Consider the following 18,045-nt stretch of genomic DNA (forward strand, 5'->3'; position numbering starts at 1 on the left):
GGCTCCCTGCATGGAGCCTGCCTCTCCCTCTGCCTGTGTCTCTGCCTCTCTCTCTGTGTCTCTCATGGATAAATAAATAAAATCTTTAAAAAATATATATAAAAAATAAAAATGTAAATGTTGCTGCTTCTTTGATATATAAAAATTAAATCCATCTATTCTTATATTATAATCAGTATTAAATCCAATTGTTTCCTGACAGGTATTCCACCCAGAGGCTATACTGAAGAAGCAGCTACAAGGTTCTATAATTAGGGTAGAATTTCAATCCAGATCACATACATTTTTAAGCATATATCTCAAAGCTTATCTTCAAAAATGAGAAACAGGACTTAACCAGAATTGTTGTGTTTACCAAATCTGTCTTTTGGTGTTTCCACTTACATACAGACAAAAAAGGCAACTACAAAAATGGTTTGCTCTGTTTGATATTTTCCATATTTACCAAATCACCTGTTTCATAAGAAAGCAACAAAAATTATATGAGATAATATATAAAGTATTTAGAACAATGCCTGGTGTATGTATTGTTCAATGCATGTAAACCTTATTATTATTATTGATGTTAATATTTCTGTCAGGTAATCTTGATGGTTAAGAGTAAAGTAATAATGTTCCTTTTTTTTTTTTTGTTCCTTTTTGTAAAGACTAAAGGAGAACCAAATTACTTTTTTTCTGAAATCATTACATTTTTATAAGTCTGTGAGAATTTGAAACATTTTAATTGCAACTGTTTTAGTTAAAACAGCTCATCAGTTTTAGGAGGAAACGTATTAAAATAAATATATGCTTATTGTTTTAAAATATAAGATAATTTTTAAAACAGATTTTGCATAAAACCCCTAAGTCTGTTTGCAATTAATATTCATGAAACAGATGTGGCCTTCTTTCCATGTGTCAGAATTTTAAGTGTTTTCTAAACTAAATAGTAGAAATTCCAGGTGTTAATATTATTTTGGATATATTTGAAATGTAATTACAAAATTAATTTGTGATTTTATTAATACTTTTAGTTTGTTATATTATGTACAATGGAGATGACAGGATTATCAGATTAGGTAACAATAGATCATTCCTTATTTGCACACTATATGGAAAGGAATAGCTGAGATCACCTAATGAATTTGACTCTATATTATGGTTCCTTAGCATTTTAAAATTATGTTCATTTTTCCATAATCTACATTATCCAAAATGGTACTACTGATCACATATTATTAAATATATGAAATCTGGCTAGTTCAAATTAAGATGTGCTTTAAATATAAAGTATACACCATATTTTGAAGACAGTACGAAATGTAAAATTCTCATTAATAATCTTTTTATTAATTATATATTGAAGTAATATGCTTAATAAATTGGTTTAAAATATTTAAATTTATTTTACCTATTTCTTTTTTAAAATATGGCTACTAGATAGTTTAAATTACATATGTGACTCACATGTAGATCACATTTTGATGGGCCACTATTAATCCACAGAATATATATGTGTGAACATTTGTGTTATTATACATATATTTGTGCATACACATAATGCAAAATTGTTTCATTTTGTCTATTTACAGACTACAAATTAGTTCATTTTGCTATATTTGCTGAAAGACATGCAAACTCAATCTAAAGCTCAAGCGCCATGCTATAAGAAAATGCTAATTTTCTTATATTTCCTATATTCAGATCTATGCCAAATTGGCTTTCTGTGTATTTTCTAAAAATATATCAATATAGACTTTTGGGAATATTTAGATTATATTTTTTATAAGTTTTAAAATCAGATTTTCTGTGCCAGGAACTCCTAAAACCCTTGTAATTGCCTAGGTGATAAAAGCACTAGGAGGATCTTTTGTTCTAATACCTGATCTTTCACCCCAGCTCTTGACACTGGGCTCTTGAAATCCTTGTAATTTCACTCTTGTCAGAGTGTCCTTGGTTCCAATGAGGTAACTCTGAGAAGGGTTTTGAAAGGGAGCTGATTACTGAAAAGACCCAGCCATGATTAGAAGCTTGGAATTTTCACACCATTCTCATTTTTCAGAGAGGGTAAAGGGACCAGAAATGTGGTTAGAAACTGATCGTGCCTAAATGAGAAATCCCCAGCGAAATCTCAATAGTAGGGGATCTGAGGAGCTTTTGGATTGGTGAACACATCCACATTTTGGGAGAGTGACACATCCTAACTCCACAGAGACAGGTCCTCCTAGACATCACCCTGTTTCTCTTCACCTAGCTATTCATCTATATCATTTATCGTATCCTTTACTACAGTGATAAACTTAAGTAAGTGTTTCACTGAGTTCTGTGAGCTGTTCTAGCAAATTAATCAAACCTCTAAAGTGGGTTTTGGGAATCTTATTTGGCCTACAAAAATTATGGGTAACTTGGGAACCTACTGTTTGCAACTGACATCTGAACTAGAGTAGAACCAGTCCTGTGAGCCTGAACCCTTAACCTCTGGGGTCTGATAGGTATCTCCAGGTAGATAATGTTAGAATTGAGTTAAATTACAAGACAGCAAGCTGATGTCTGAAAGAATTGACTGGTGTGAAGAATATCCTCCAGACATTTGATAATCAGAAGTGTCAGAAGTGAAGTGTTCTGTGTGAATAGTAAAGAAGACACACAGGTGGAAAATTAAGTTTTTCTAATTTAGGCATAAAAATCACCTGAAGCATATTAGTATTTATTAAATGCTTGTGCTTTTCCAGTCATTCTGGTATGATGAGATTATCTTCTTCATGGGTGAGTGGTTGACATTAGAAATAAAGAGCCCAAATTAAATGAAGTCCATTTAATCTCTCTGTCCTCTTGTTTTTTTTTTGTTTTGTTTTGTTTTGTTTTTTTCTTCATCTTTTATGAGGACTAAATCCACTAATTCATAAGATGAGCTAGGAGTATTGTCTGATATAAAAAAAAAGCATGCACTAAAGAGATATGATTATTTTTAAATTATTTTAAAATATTTTATTTTATATTATGTACAATACTAATATATTTTAATTCTATATTGTTTAGTCAATTGGTATTAAATGGTATTAATGGTTGAATTGTGTCCTGAAAAAAAAAATCATTTGCTGAAGTCCTAACTCCCAATACCTCAGAATGTGATCTAATCTGAAAATAGGGTCATTGTAAATGTACCTAAATTAAGATGAGGTCACCCTGAAGTAAAGTGGGTCCATAATCCAATATGACTGGTGTTTTAAAACAAAACAAAACAAAACAAAACAAAAACAAAACAACAGCAACAGCAACAACAAAAAAAAACACAGTGTGAAGAGACATACGTATGTGAGAGAGCAGTATGTGAAGATTGGAGTTATGTTGCCAGTAACCAGGAGGAAGTCCTGGAGCAGAACTTTCTCTAGTATCTTCAGAAGGAGTATGGTTCTGCTGATACCTTAATTTTGAACTTGTGGCCTTCAGAACTGTAAGGAAATAAGTTTCTGTTATTCAAAGTCAATGGTATTCTGTTAAGGCAGCTTTAACAAACTAATACAATCTTATTTACTATTTTGTGTCATTCTTAGAAGACACAATGAGAGAGTTGGATGATCCCAAATTAACCAGTAAATAGCTAATACACTGCGGGTGGGTATGTATAATGGAGATGTTTGTCTTAGATGTGGTTCTTTTCTAAGTGCTTCATAAGCTAAAGATTCTGAATGTGATTTATTCAAAAAGAAGTCAAAGGAAGACCCAGAGAAGGTGTGGAGGAAGCAGGACAGAAAAAAGGTAAGAACCTAAGCAAGGGTGGAATTTAGGTTAAAGTCCCAGACATAAACTAATCCTAGAAAGAGCTCTGAGGCATAAATTCAAAAGTTCATCCCAACTGGAGTCAAGAGCTGGCTAATGTACTCTCAAACCATAGACACTGGTCCCTCCAGTGTGTGAGAAAGATAAGAATAGAAGGACAAAGAGAGTTAAATTTTTGTAATCTTCTCTAAACAGGCACAGTGGATAATGGGCCTAAGGGCAATGTTACTGTCTGTTGCTGATGCTCCTCACTGGGTATGGGTATGGATGGTAGGAGTACATATATAGCTTATAGAGTGGATCTGGATGGGATTTAAACTTTTTTGGGGGGGATTTAAATTTTAATACTCTATCTACACTGGACTTTATGGGAGATCTTATGAGAAGCACATTAATCTTGAAAGTTTAAGGAAAGCTTTTCTGGAGGGAGAGTCTTGTTTATTGAGTATTTAGGTATGTGTGTATGTGGACCAGTTGAAGGTCAGTACTCTTTTTCATTTGTCAATTTTTTGTTCTACTTCTAGTCTACGTTCTATGTACTATTATGTTCCCTGAGCATTGAACTTGTGATTGATTTACTAATGTCCTTCACAGTGTCCAGTGGAGTGTTCTCAACTGTGTGTCACAAGAGTGAATGTTAAGTCTTTTATTTTTGTTAGCCTCATTTTCCTTTTTGTTGTCTACCAGCCACTGCTCTTCTATTGTTTTTTTTTTTAAGATTTTATTTATTTATTCATGAGAGACACACAGAGACAGAGACACAGAGACACAGGCAGAGGGAGAAGCGGGCTCCATCCAGAGAGCCCGACCTGGGACTTGATCCACGGTCTCCAGAATCTCGCCCTGGGCTGAAGGCGGACGCTAAACCTCTGAGCCGCCGGGGCTGCCCAAGTCACTACTCTTCTAAAGCAAATTTTATTTTTAAACTCATTCCAAGACATTCAATGTACAGTAAGCTGTTTTTGACAATTCGCTTCTGTTACACTGTCATGTCAAAAAATTCACAATTTTCTCAAAAGTATTTAAACATTAGTTTAAAGACATATTCTAGATGTAATGTTGCTGTAATTTATAATACATATTTGTTCATATATATACATAAAATATATTGTAGTCTTAAGTTTAAAAGATATAGAGGCACCTAGGTGGCTCAGTGGTTGAGCTTTTGCCTTTGACTCAGGGCTTGTTCCCAGGATCCTGGGATCAAATCTCACGTCAGGCTCCCCACAGAGAACCTGCTTCTCCCCCCACCCATGTCTCTGCCTCTCTCTGTGTCTCTCATGAATAAATAAAATCCTAAAAAAAAAAAAAAGACTTTCTGTGAAAAAAATATTTAAAAGATATATATAACAGACTAACTTGAGAAAAGAATTTTCATTTATATCTTAAAATTAATGTCAATAATATAAAATGCCAGTCTCCAGGAACAATAAAATATAATTTAATCCAAATGTCCTTTTTAATCGACTCAAATCATTTACAGGAATAAACATCAAAAGGAACTATTGGGAACTACAAAATATAACAGGTACAGATTGAATGTAAACTCTAAAAATGAAGTATTTATTAGCTTTTTAAAATCCAATTTTTATTACTAGAACAATGTTTAATTAACTTTCTGGTTGCCTAAGAAATTTCCTATAAAATTTTAATAAAGGACAAATATTTAACACAAGAAAATCAGTCAATGGGAGAACAATTACACTGCACAAAACTGTTGTCTAATTAGTAGTGCATTTACTAGGTAAAACTTCTGGTTATTCTTCTATTAATATTATCAACAGTTTTTGTAAGGTATATAATTACATGTAAATGAGTATGGATCAAATATAAAATCAAATCTTAGGCATCAATACATCTAGTAAGAAATGAAAACAATTGCTAGGACAGGTGATAGCAAAAGTTGAAATTCCTCTTTTTTTTCCACTCTTAGTTTCTGTTCTCCTGGGAGGTTTTATCTATTTGAGGCAGGCATTAGGGAAGACAACATCTTTGGAAAAAAGGAAAATAGAATCAAAGCTTTTGTCACATGTCAAATACTAACTGACAAGTAATATAGAATCTATGTGTTAATTATTTCTACCTGAATGATTTGTCTTTTACCATAGTATCTGAGGCCAGATACTAGATAATTCCACTGCAGTGGTGGGAATAATTTGTTTGATACTGACATCACATTTTCCAGTACAGTTTATGAGTTAATTTCACAAGAATAAAAGAATTTAGATCACAAACACAACAGCAGGGATGCCAGTGGATATGGTGTAAAATTACAAACATATATTGATTCGCCGATTTCTTAGGCCTAGGAAATAAATGAAAAAATAGAAATCTAAAATGTACTGCCTAAATATCAAAGGATAGTTATTCTTCTCTCCTTGCATGGATTATCTACATTGAATTTAAATAAATAAAATAAAATAATGAGACTGAAATAATGAGACATTTTTCTGTGCACATGTGGATTTTTAAAAGTTATTATTGAAGTGTAGTTGGCATTCAATATTATATTAGTTTCAGGTGTACAGCATAGTGAGTTGACAATTCTAAACAGTATTTGGTGCTCACTACAACAAATAGAGTCACCATCTGTCATCATACTACATTATTAGATTATTATTGACTCTATTCCTCATGCTATACGTTCATCTCTGTGACTTATTTATTTTATCATTGGAAGTTTGTACCTCATTCCCCTTCATCTACTTTGTCTATCTCTCCCATCCACCTTCCCTCTGGCAACCACCAGTTTATTCTCTGTATTTAGTCTATTTGCTTTTTTACATATATTTTTGTTTCTATATATTATACATTTGCTCTGTTTATAAATATATGTATTTGTATATACAAATACATATTACATATGTATGTGTATACACACACATATATATTAAGTAAGCATTATCAGTAAAAATATATATATCATAATATATAAAATATATTTTTAAAATACGTATAATAATAATTTAATTATATATAATATAGTATATATATATATATATACCCCCCTTTAATTATATATAATATAGTGTAAACACACACACACACACACACACACACACACACACACACACACACACCGTGGGACTCAAACCCACAACCCTGAGATCAAGACTTTACCTGATATTTAGAGTCGGACTCTTAACTGACTGAGTCACTCAGGTGCCCCTGTTTGTTTTGTATTTAACCTCCACATATAAGTGAACCATATGGTATTTTTCTTTCTTCATCTAATTCATTTCACTTAGCATAAGACCCAGAGGGTCAATCCATATTGTTGCAAGTGCAGGATTTCACCTAAATTTGTAAAGCAAATATTAATGACATAAAGAGAGAAACTGATGGTAACACAGTAAGAGAATACTTCAACACTCCATTTACATCAATGGCTAGATCATCCAGGTGGAAATCAATAAGGAAGCAATGTTGTTGAATGACATTGGATAATACGGACACAACAGACATATACAGAACATTCCATCCCCAGACATTAGAATACACATTCTTTTCAAGTGCATATGGAACATTCTCTAGAATAGGTCATATATTAGGACATAAAATAAGCCTCAATAAATTTAAGTTTGAAATCATACTTTGTATCTTTTCCCAATCACAACAGTGTAAAACTAGAAATAGGAGACAAGAAAAAACTGGAGAAAACAAACACATGGAAACTGAGCAACATAATACTAAGCAACAATGAAGCACTCAAATATTTTAAAAATACATGAAGACAAATGAAAATGAAGTAAATATAAATATATATGCATATACATACACATATACATACACACAGACACACACACTTCACATCACATCTTCTTTACCCATTCATCTATTGGTGAATACCTGGGTTGCTGCCATATCTCAGCTATTGTAAATAATGCTACAATAAACATAGAGGTGCATGTATCCTTTTGAATTAGTGTTTTCATTTTCTTTGAGTAAATACCTAGTAGTGGAATTACTGGATCATATGGAATTTCTATTTTTAATTTTTTGAAGTATCTTCACATTGTTTTTTCAGAGTGGCTGTACCAATTACATACTTGCCTTCAGGGCAGAGAGGTTCCCTTTACTCCATATCCTTCCTCACCAACACTTGTTATTTCTTGTCTTTTTGATATTAGCCATTCTAACAAGTATTAGATGATATTTCATTGTGGTTTTGATTTACCTGATGATTAGTAATGTTGAGTATCTTTTCATGTCTTTTGTTCACCTGTACATCTTCTTTGGAAAAACAACTAAGTCTTCTGCCCATTTTAATCAGATTATTTGGGTTTTTTTGGTATTGAGTTGGGTGAGTTCTTTATAAATTTTGGATATTAGCCACTATCATTTACCATTTCCCCATAATATATTCTTGCCTCCTTTGTCATAGATCAAAGGACTGTTGACCACAGGGCTCTCTATTCTGTTCCACTGATCTATGTGATGAGACATATGATTTGTAAGTCCCAGTAATGTAACTCTAACTTATAGTTAATTTGGTATCAATTTTTTTATCCATAATTCACTTGATTATGAATATTTTATAGAAATATTTACCACATAACTACTTTGTTCTGGAAATTTTCCTAGGCTCTTAGGGTTACAATGTTCAAAAAATATATTCTTACTCCCAAAAAGCATGGGGAAGGATATAATGGTTGCAGGTAAACGCAATATCAAATAATAAGTGTTGTGATGAATACATGCACAGAACATCTGGTAGCATAGTAATAAAACCATTTAGCCAGTCTTCCTGCTACCTAAATAGAAGTTCCATGTGAAGTGATTGCTAAGTAAAAGTAAGCAAGGTCTAAGTGGGGAAGCATACTCTTGTATTTCAGGGGGAGGAAAGTGATGAAGGAAATCCTAGACAGAAAAGGACCCACATATCAAAAGGTGAAGGAGAACCCAGCTTGTTACAGAAAAAGAAATCTGGTATGTAGGTACCTCAAGAAACAGTATGATTTATCAATTAAGATAATCAAGTGCTATATCATGAAGGATGGTCTTTTTTGGCCAAAGGATTTGGATTTTATTTAAGGCTTTAGTGTTTGTCCTTTGGAAGCAGTAGTTTGATGATAAGCTCTTAACAATCCTAAAGCTGATTTTCAATGGCAGTAAAAACAAGAGAAAAAGATCATATATATAATCATATATAATTATTTATATGCTTATATAATTTTACATAATATATTTAATATTAATATAGAAAAATATAATATATTTAATATTAACATATTAAATGTTTATGTATGATATATAACTATGTGTAATATACAATATATATGAATATTTATATACACATATAATTTATATATGTATATTTTTTTTCTTTTTTAAAATTTTTCTTTTTAAATAGTGGTTTATATTTGGCCAAATATTCACATAATGATTTCCTTCCTTCCTTCCTTCCTTCCTTCCTTCCTTCCTTCCTTCCTTCCTTCTTTTGTTTTTTATTATATGGTAAGCTTCAGAGAGCTTATCAGGGTTTTTGTTAGATTTCTAACATCTTTCTTAGCTCCACACATACATATGTATATTATTAGTTCAATTTTTCAAATTCTTAATCATGAGGTCACTGACACAGGACAGTTTATTCAGTTCAATGCTATGTCATTGTACTGAATCTTAGTCATTCTTTTTATAAATTCATGATACTCATCCCAAGTCCCTACAAAGAAAAATATACGTGATTAACCTTCAAGAAAGGCCTTCAAGTCATGTACTTCTGACAAATATAAGTCATATTTCTTAATGTGAATCAGCACCTTGGCTAACTGCTGTATGAGTCCTAAGAATAATAGAAATATTTTAATCCAATAGGCAGAGATAAGCAGAATTAAATGCCTGAACTGTTAACAAATGATAAGTTGAGTACATTAAACAGACTATATTTCCTCCCCATTTCAAACTGTAAATCATATGAAATCATTTTATGTAATACATATTCATATTTTTAAATGCTACAATAAGATTTTAACATAAAATGCAAATAAAATTCTCTCTTATATTAAAGAATTTAATTTTATATTCCAGTTACAAATACCTAAAATAAATTTTTTAGAGAGTGGCTTATGTAAGTGATAGCCTCCCTTAAGAGTCTTATCAAATAAGCTAAGTGTAGAAATGAAGTAGCTTTGTGATTCAAAAGTACTTTATTCTGAGCATAGAGTTTTATCTATGTCTTTTGTAATTTAATGAGCAGCTCTGACTTCCTACTGTGCCCTAAAAAATCTCTTGCTTACTCTACAATTCATATTTGCCACTAGATGACTTATTTTAAAAGTTTTGTGTTGGTAATGATTTTTTACTTTGTATGGAAAGGATAGTGGTTTCATAATCTACAAATTTTAAATGAATATTTTAACAAATAACGTAGATAATTTTTCCCTTGATTACCAGAAACTTTGCATCACAACTTGTTTGTGCAATCTACCTTAAATATGTGAAAGAAATCATCTGTCACTGTCTAGTGTAAGTTTATGGGTATATGTCTCAATATATAAGATAGCAAACTCACTATATATGAAGTTAAAGTTATTTTATTTTTGCCCTCAAGGAATAACAATGTGAATAAATTAGATTATATTGTAGATACTTGTGATATTGACACAGGGACCGTGGGAACAAGTCCCAAGTGAAAAGCATGATGCATGTGGGGCACTTCTGTTGGCTGTTAGTTGCTAAACCACATCTCTTGCCAAGCAGAACCAAGATGTAGCTCAACATACAAGCCAAATTTAAAACAGCAACCGCAGCCATACCCTGTTGATGCAGTAGTGAACAGAGGTTCCACAAACATGAAAGACGTCGGCTCCAAAAGCATCAATGAGCTGCCTGCACATATCAACCAATCAAGACAAGGCACTCTTCTATCCATTATTAGCATAAAAGACCTAAAAGTTCCCATGGGAACTTTATATAAGTAGGGCTTCCTTCCCCTTTCCTCTGGGAGGCCAGGTTATCTGCCCTCTGTTGGTGCTGTGTCCTCCGCCTTCAGATGGAGCTATAGCCCCAATAAAACCTTGCCCATAAAAAACAAACAAAAAACCTTGCCTATACCTTTGACTTTTGGGTCCAGCCTCATTTCCATTGCTGTTGCGCAAGAATGTGACTCCAGTAACAATATAGTTCGTTCTATACTAGTTGCAAGAAAAAAAAATAATTTTCTGTATCTCTGGTAAAAATATTGAGAATACTGAAATTCCTTAAATGCTGAAATTGAATTAGTAGAAAATATACAAAAATGAAATGAAATACCATATGTTATAAATAAGAAAAGCATTTGCTTTCCCTCTATTTTGTGCAATTTCTTTCTTTCTTTTTCTTTTTTTTTTTTTTTTTAGGTTTTACTTATTTATTTGAGAGAGAGAGCATGCACAAGTGGGGGATGAGGGGAGGGCCAGAGGAGAGGGCCAAGCAAACTCCTTACTGAGTTGGGAGCCTGAGGCAAGGCACCATCTCAAGACCCTGAGATCATGACCTGAGCCAAAGTCAGGCACTTAACCAACTGAGCCACCCAGGAGCCCCTGTGCAATTTCCTAGTTTTATTCCTGTAGCCCAAATTGTGGATTCAGTGTTCAGATTATGCAGTGGTATATTAGATATTATGACAAGTTGTATTATGAAAAATAATCTGAGAACCGTACTTGGCATTTATGTATCCAGCACAACAACAAAAATAAATAATTATTGTTTATATAATATATGGAGCCCAGCAATGATTATACTTTCAGGTGTATAAGCATTCTCAACTACATGTTGGTCCTATATGAACTATCACTACTTAAATGTATTAAATTTAAGGACATTTAATTATTCCCTCTTTATATTTTTATCATATTATATCCCTTCTTTACATCAATCTTCAACTTCCAAACAGTATATTGCTAAACATTCAGCTCAAACTTGCTTTGTGAAAAATCAAGGCAGAAGTTAGAAGCAGGGTGTCTGTGTCCTTCTGATTTTTTGTAATCAAGCTATCTTAACTGGCTATACAGTTGAAAACCATCAGCAAACATACTTATCCTGGGGTTTTCCAGTGGAATTTCAAACTTTATACATCACTTAGTGAATCTCAATGCCTTAATTTTAAGTAAGAGTCAAAGTTGTGTCAAAACATTCCCAGTGTTAAGATTAAAGCATTTCAAGCATAAGCTATACTACATAGTGTTATTTTGCTTTCCAAACGAGTGTCTTCAAATCAACTAATTCTTGATCCTTATCCAGTCTTAAATTCTAGTCTCCTTGGTTAAATACTGGGATCAGAACTAGGGTGAGGTTAATAAGATGCCTAAGGTGCAAAATGTAAGGAAGTACTTTGAGCATCTTTCAGTATTAACCAGTCCTTTGCAAATACCAAGCAAATATTGTTTTTTTGGATACACACACAAATACATATTTTATATTTATTTATTATTATATATTTATTCATAATAGCTCTGAAACACAAGCATATTATCATCTAAATTTTTCTGTTGTCACAAAAAGAGTAAATTATTTGCCCATCCCATGGCTAATATTGTACATAACTGAGAACCACTAAAGAAAAAAAATTATCCTGACACTGGCTAAATATGGTAAGAAGGGTTTTCCCTCAAAGAAACTACTACAATGGAGATTTGTAGTAGGGGAGAGAAATCAATCTCAACTCTAAATATAACAAGGAAAAGTAAGAATTTTTTTTAAAGATTTTATTTAGTTGTTTGAGAGACGGAGACAGAGAGAGTATAGACAGCATGAGTGGAGGGAGGCGCTGGGAGAGAAGCAGGCTTCCTGCTGATTGGAGAGCTCAATACAGGGCTGGATCCCAGGACCCTGAGACCATGACCTGAGCTAAAGTCAGATGTTCAGCTGACTGAGCCATCCAGATACCCCAGAAAGGTAAAACTTTATAGACAAGTAACAGAGTGGAGATCAGTGGGTGGAAAATTACTAAGAGGAAAGAAACAACAAGGGTAAAGAGGATTTTGGCTAAACCTAGCTAACAGAATTTTTGCTGAAGGCAGAACAGGGTGATATAATATTGAGGGTAGGGGAGTAAGGAATGTGTTTGAGTATTGATGGTGCATAATTTTCCCTAAGCTGATTTATCAGAAATCTTGCTAAAGTTGGGTTCTTTAGAACAAAGCACAAAGATAGGCATGATGGGAAGTTACTCAGAGGAGCCCAACTAGAGTTTTCTCTAGGATTGACAGTCTCCAACGAAACTGGTGAAACTTATTTAAAAACAACAACAACCAGCACCACCACCCCCAACAAACAAGCAAGCAAAAGACAGCACTCAAAGTGTCTGGAAAGGGTTCTAAAAGTGAAAAATTAGAAAAAAAAAATGTATCAAGAAAATCTATGAAAACTTGGTAAGAAAGCTGAGAGTCACTGGAATTTGAGCCAAGACTGCTCCCTCTGCCACCTTTATGCCTTAGTAATGTGCAAATATTACTCCACACTGCTATAGCCAAGAACACAGGACTCTCTCTCTCCAGTTCCCAGTCAGAGTATTTTCTGCCTGTGAGGAGCAGAACTTCAGGATTTGTCATCTTATTTCCTATTGCTTATTGCTGAAGCTAAGTCCCAGGCAAGTCAGTTAACATTTAGGCCCTCATTTCTTTGCCCAAACCCCACTCTTTTAGTTAAAGATCTTCCTTGGGTGTGGCATGATGAGAATACTTGGGTTCCAATAGGCTTTCTCTGGCTCATGAGACAGTGATTCTGTGTCTGGAGAGGCTTGCCAATCAAACCCTCCCACACTCCACTGAATGCTAGAGACTTAGAGGGGACTGTGACTCAAGGAGAAGCCTGCCATTGTCTCCACTCCCAGCCTTAATCTTAGGTAGGAACAAATGTACTCACATGGAACATTCTCCAGGATGGATGACATATCCAATAAAACAAAGCTCAATAAATTTGAAAGGATTGAAATCATACAAAGACTATTCTCCAAACATAATGGAATGAGATTAGAAATTAATAGCAGAAAATTATTTGAGTTACTCACAAAAATTTGGAAATTAACAATATAAATGTTTATTCAAAGACATACAAAAGAGAAATCAAGACATTTTGAAATGAATGAAATGAGGATATGATACAAAAAAACATATGTGATGCAACTAAAATAATGCTTGAAGTCAAATTTATGACTGTAATTGTTATTTTAAGAAAAAAGAATGGGGGTGCATGGGTGGCTCAGTCAGTTAGGGGTATGACTGAATTTCAGCTCAGGTCATGATCTCATGGTCTTGAGCTCAGCCCTGCAACAGAATCCATGCTCAGCAGGGAGTCTGCTTCTCCTTCTCCCTCTGCCCCTCTCCCTGCTCATGCTCTCTCTGTCTTTCTGTAAAATAAATCTTAAAACAGAGAAGAAAAATAATCTATCTCTTTCTATAGGATATCAGAAAAAGAGAACACTAAAATTAAGTAAAAAGAAGTAAATACTAAAAATTAGAGAAGAAATTAATGAAATACAGAATTAAAAAAAATAGAGAAAAATAAAGAATACCAAAAACTGGTTCTTTGCAAAGATCAAACAAAATTGACAAACTTTTAGCTATATTGACCATGAAAAAAAGACAGGAACTCAAATTAATAGTACCAGAAATATCAATAGATTTTTAAAAAGTGGCAAAATCCAACACCTTTTATGCTAAACTCATCAACAAATTAGTCATAGAGGGAAACTTCCTCAACTTGATCAGGAGCATCTATAAAAAATCCACAGGTAACATGATAATTAACAGTGACATCCTGAACGCTTTTTCTCTAAATCATGAACAAAGGCAAGAAAATCCACTCTCACCACTTCTGTATTAACATTATATTGGAGATTCTATCTAGGTAAATTACAGAATAAAGAGAAATAAAAGCAAGCCAAATTGGAAAGGAAAAAAAAAATAAAAAGACTTATATTCAGAGATGACATTATCTGATATATAAACCTAAGAAATTCACTAAAATCTATTAAATTAATAAATGCAATAAGTAAGATTACAAGATGTAAGAGCAAAACACAAAAATCAATTGTATTTCTACATACTTGTAATAAATCCAAAAATAAAGCCAATTCCTTTCACGATATCATAAAAATTAAGCACATTAAAATAAATTTAACAAAAAAATACAGAACATATCTTGAAAAGTATAAAACATTCTTGAAATAAATTAGATGTAAATAAAAGAGAAATATCCACAGTTTATGGGTCAAAAGACAACATTTTTAATATGGAAATATTCCCAAAGTTATATGCAAATAACTTAATTTCTGTGAAAATTCCAGCCAACTTCTTCATAGAAATAAAGATCTGATTTAAAATTCGTATGGAACTTTAAAGTACCCAGGAAGCCAAAATGATTCTGAAAAGAATGAATAAAGTGGCACTTGCACTTTCCAATTTCAAAACTCATTAAAGCAACAGTAATCAAGAACATGTGCTACTGGCACAAAGATACATATACCGACCAAAGAGAATCCATAAATAAATATATCTATTGTAAATCGATTTTTGACAAGAATGCTAAAACAATTCAATGGGAAAAAACTACATGATGCTTGGATACCTGGATATCCAAATACAAAAGAAAAACATTGAGCCTTTACCTTATACTATGTACAGAATATAACTCAAAATGGATCAAAGACTCAAATTTAAGAACTAAAACTAAACTTCTTAGAAAAAAATACAAAGGTAAATAAGTCTTTGTAGCCTTGAAACTAACAAAGGGTTCTTAGATATGACAGTAAAAGCACAAGCAATAACAGAGAAGTTAAACTAGATAACATCAAAATTAGAAAATTTTGTGCTTCATAGCAGACCTAAAGAAAGTGAAAAGATTAGAAGAAAGATTAGAAAGTACATAGATTAGAAGAAAATATATGAAAATCATTATTTGGAAAGGGACTTGTGTCTAGAATATATAAAGAACTCTTACAATTCAATAATAACAATGACAAATTTTAAAATAGGCAATGATCTGAATAGATATTTCTCCAAGAAATATGTATGTAAAAAGTCAATAAGCAACCAAATATCTTTTACACTATTAGTTGTCAGGAAAATGCAAAGGAAAATCTCAAGAAGATACCATTTCACACACACTAGGGTGACTACAATACAAATGTCAGATATCAAGTATTGACAAGGATCTGGAGAAATTGAAACATATATACTGCTAGAAGTGTAAAATGGTATGGCTGTTTAGAAAACAGTCTAGCATTTCCTCAAATGGTGAAATTTAGAGTTACCATATGACCCAGTAATTCTACCCCTAATATATGCCTAAAAGAGATAAAAACATGAACACACAAGAATTTTTACCAAAATGTTCATAGCTTCCTTATTGATAATTACCAGAAGGTGAAAAATCCCAAATGTCCTTCAAAAGACAAATAGATTTTTTTAAAATGCGGTATATCCATAGGATGGATTATTATTCAGCAATAAGAACAAATGCAGATACATATTACATGGATAAATCTTGAAAAAGCCTCAGTGAACTAAGCCAGTTACAAACGACAACTTTAACTCTGATTCTATTCATAGGAAAACCAGAATAGGGAAATCTACAGATAGAGAAAGTAGATTAATGATTGCTAAAGGCTGAGGAGTTAGGTGTGGGAGTGGGGATGTGATAGCTAAACAATACAAGATTTCTTTTTGGGTTAATGGAAATGTTCTAAAATTGACTGTGGTTATGTTGCAGATATCTATGAATATTCTAAAGCACATTGAAATATATACTTTAAATGGATAAATTATATAAAATGTCAATCATATTTCAATAAATCAGTTAAAAATCAAAAACAAAAAAATCTCACCTACTCTTGGTGGCTTTGAAGACACAACAGAGAGCTATGAGCCAAGGACTACAAGTGGCCGTCAACAAAGAGGAAAGGCAAAGGAAAAGATTCTCTAGTGAAGAAACCTCCCCCCTTGTAAGTAGGGCCAGCCCTATCCCAGAGGCAGCCCATCCAGTCGTCTTCCTGAAATTTTAGCAACTAAAAGCATTCTGTTTACAATAAGAAAACCGTTTCCCCCCCACACACACACCCTGATTGGAATGTCCCTGAATAGGTTCATGTTGACCCTCCCCGAAATCAACCTGGATGCCATGCGACTCCCGCGGTTCTTTTGTCTTTAGGCAGTTTCTTTCCTTTTGCCTTTTAAAAGATACCTGTAACTGCTAATCGGGGCTCTTTTCCTCCTCGGAGGCGGAGAGCCCGTTTGCGCAAACGTTCAATAAACCCTCTTGCTGATTGCATCTGCCTGTCTGGGGTCTGGGTCTCTGGGGCGTCCACCGGGCCACGTTGGCACCCGTGAGCCAGGGTCCAACACTGGTAGGGCCACCACAGACTTAAACCACCTCTGCCAACAATTTGATTTCAGGCAAGTGCAAACCATTTTGGACTACTGACCTATAGAGTTATAAGAGCAAATTTGCATTTCAAACCAGTAAATTTGTGGCCTAAACAAGCAACAAGAAACTAATAACACTGTCTCTAGGCTATATGGCACAATTATAGCTATTTTATTAACAAAGTTTCCAATAGATTCACACACCATGGATTCTTCCAATAGAGAGGGAATTTTTTACTAAAATAAAAGGGGAAAACGGTGGTCAGGCAAATGTTCTATAAGAGTGATCATTTTAAAATAACATAAAGACTATAAGTAATGGTGAAAAGAGTATTTGCATCATAGGAAACATCAAAACCCAAATTGTTAAATTGATATCACTGACTTTTGTAGCATAGATTAAATAAATAAATAATATATTCAATGCATTCTTATTATTGATTTTACCAAAGCAAAAATTTTACTTCGTTTTCTTTAAGATTATATTTTTAAAAATTTGGGTCGTTAATATGTTTATCTAAGTTGTAAATTCTAAGGACCATTTTCTTTTCTATTACCAATTAATGAAAAGTTAAAAGGCAAAACTCTATTAAGAACATTCTCTTTCCTTTTTACATGAAAATTTCTTTAAAATACTACCCTATTGCTAGTATTAAAATTAAAAGCACTTAGTTAATCTTCTGGCTTTCACCAAATAAAGATAAATATTTAAAAATTAAATCCAAAATTAAAATTTAGATATGTTTCTTCATAATACTTATTGTAAATATTTTGTGCTTTATAAAAAAAATAACAATATAAGGATTCTAATTAAACAGCATCTATCCTATTCAAATTGCATGTATTCTGTAACCTTTTACATCACAATAGAAAGACAAAGCTTGGGATCCCTGGGTGGCGCAGTGGTTTGGCGCCTGCCTTTGGCCCAGGGCGCGATCCT

This window comes from Nyctereutes procyonoides, unplaced genomic scaffold (genome assembly GCF_905146905.1).
Source record: "Nyctereutes procyonoides isolate TBG_1078 unplaced genomic scaffold, NYPRO_anot_genome, whole genome shotgun sequence".
In the NCBI taxonomy this organism is placed as follows: Eukaryota; Metazoa; Chordata; class Mammalia; order Carnivora; family Canidae; genus Nyctereutes; species Nyctereutes procyonoides.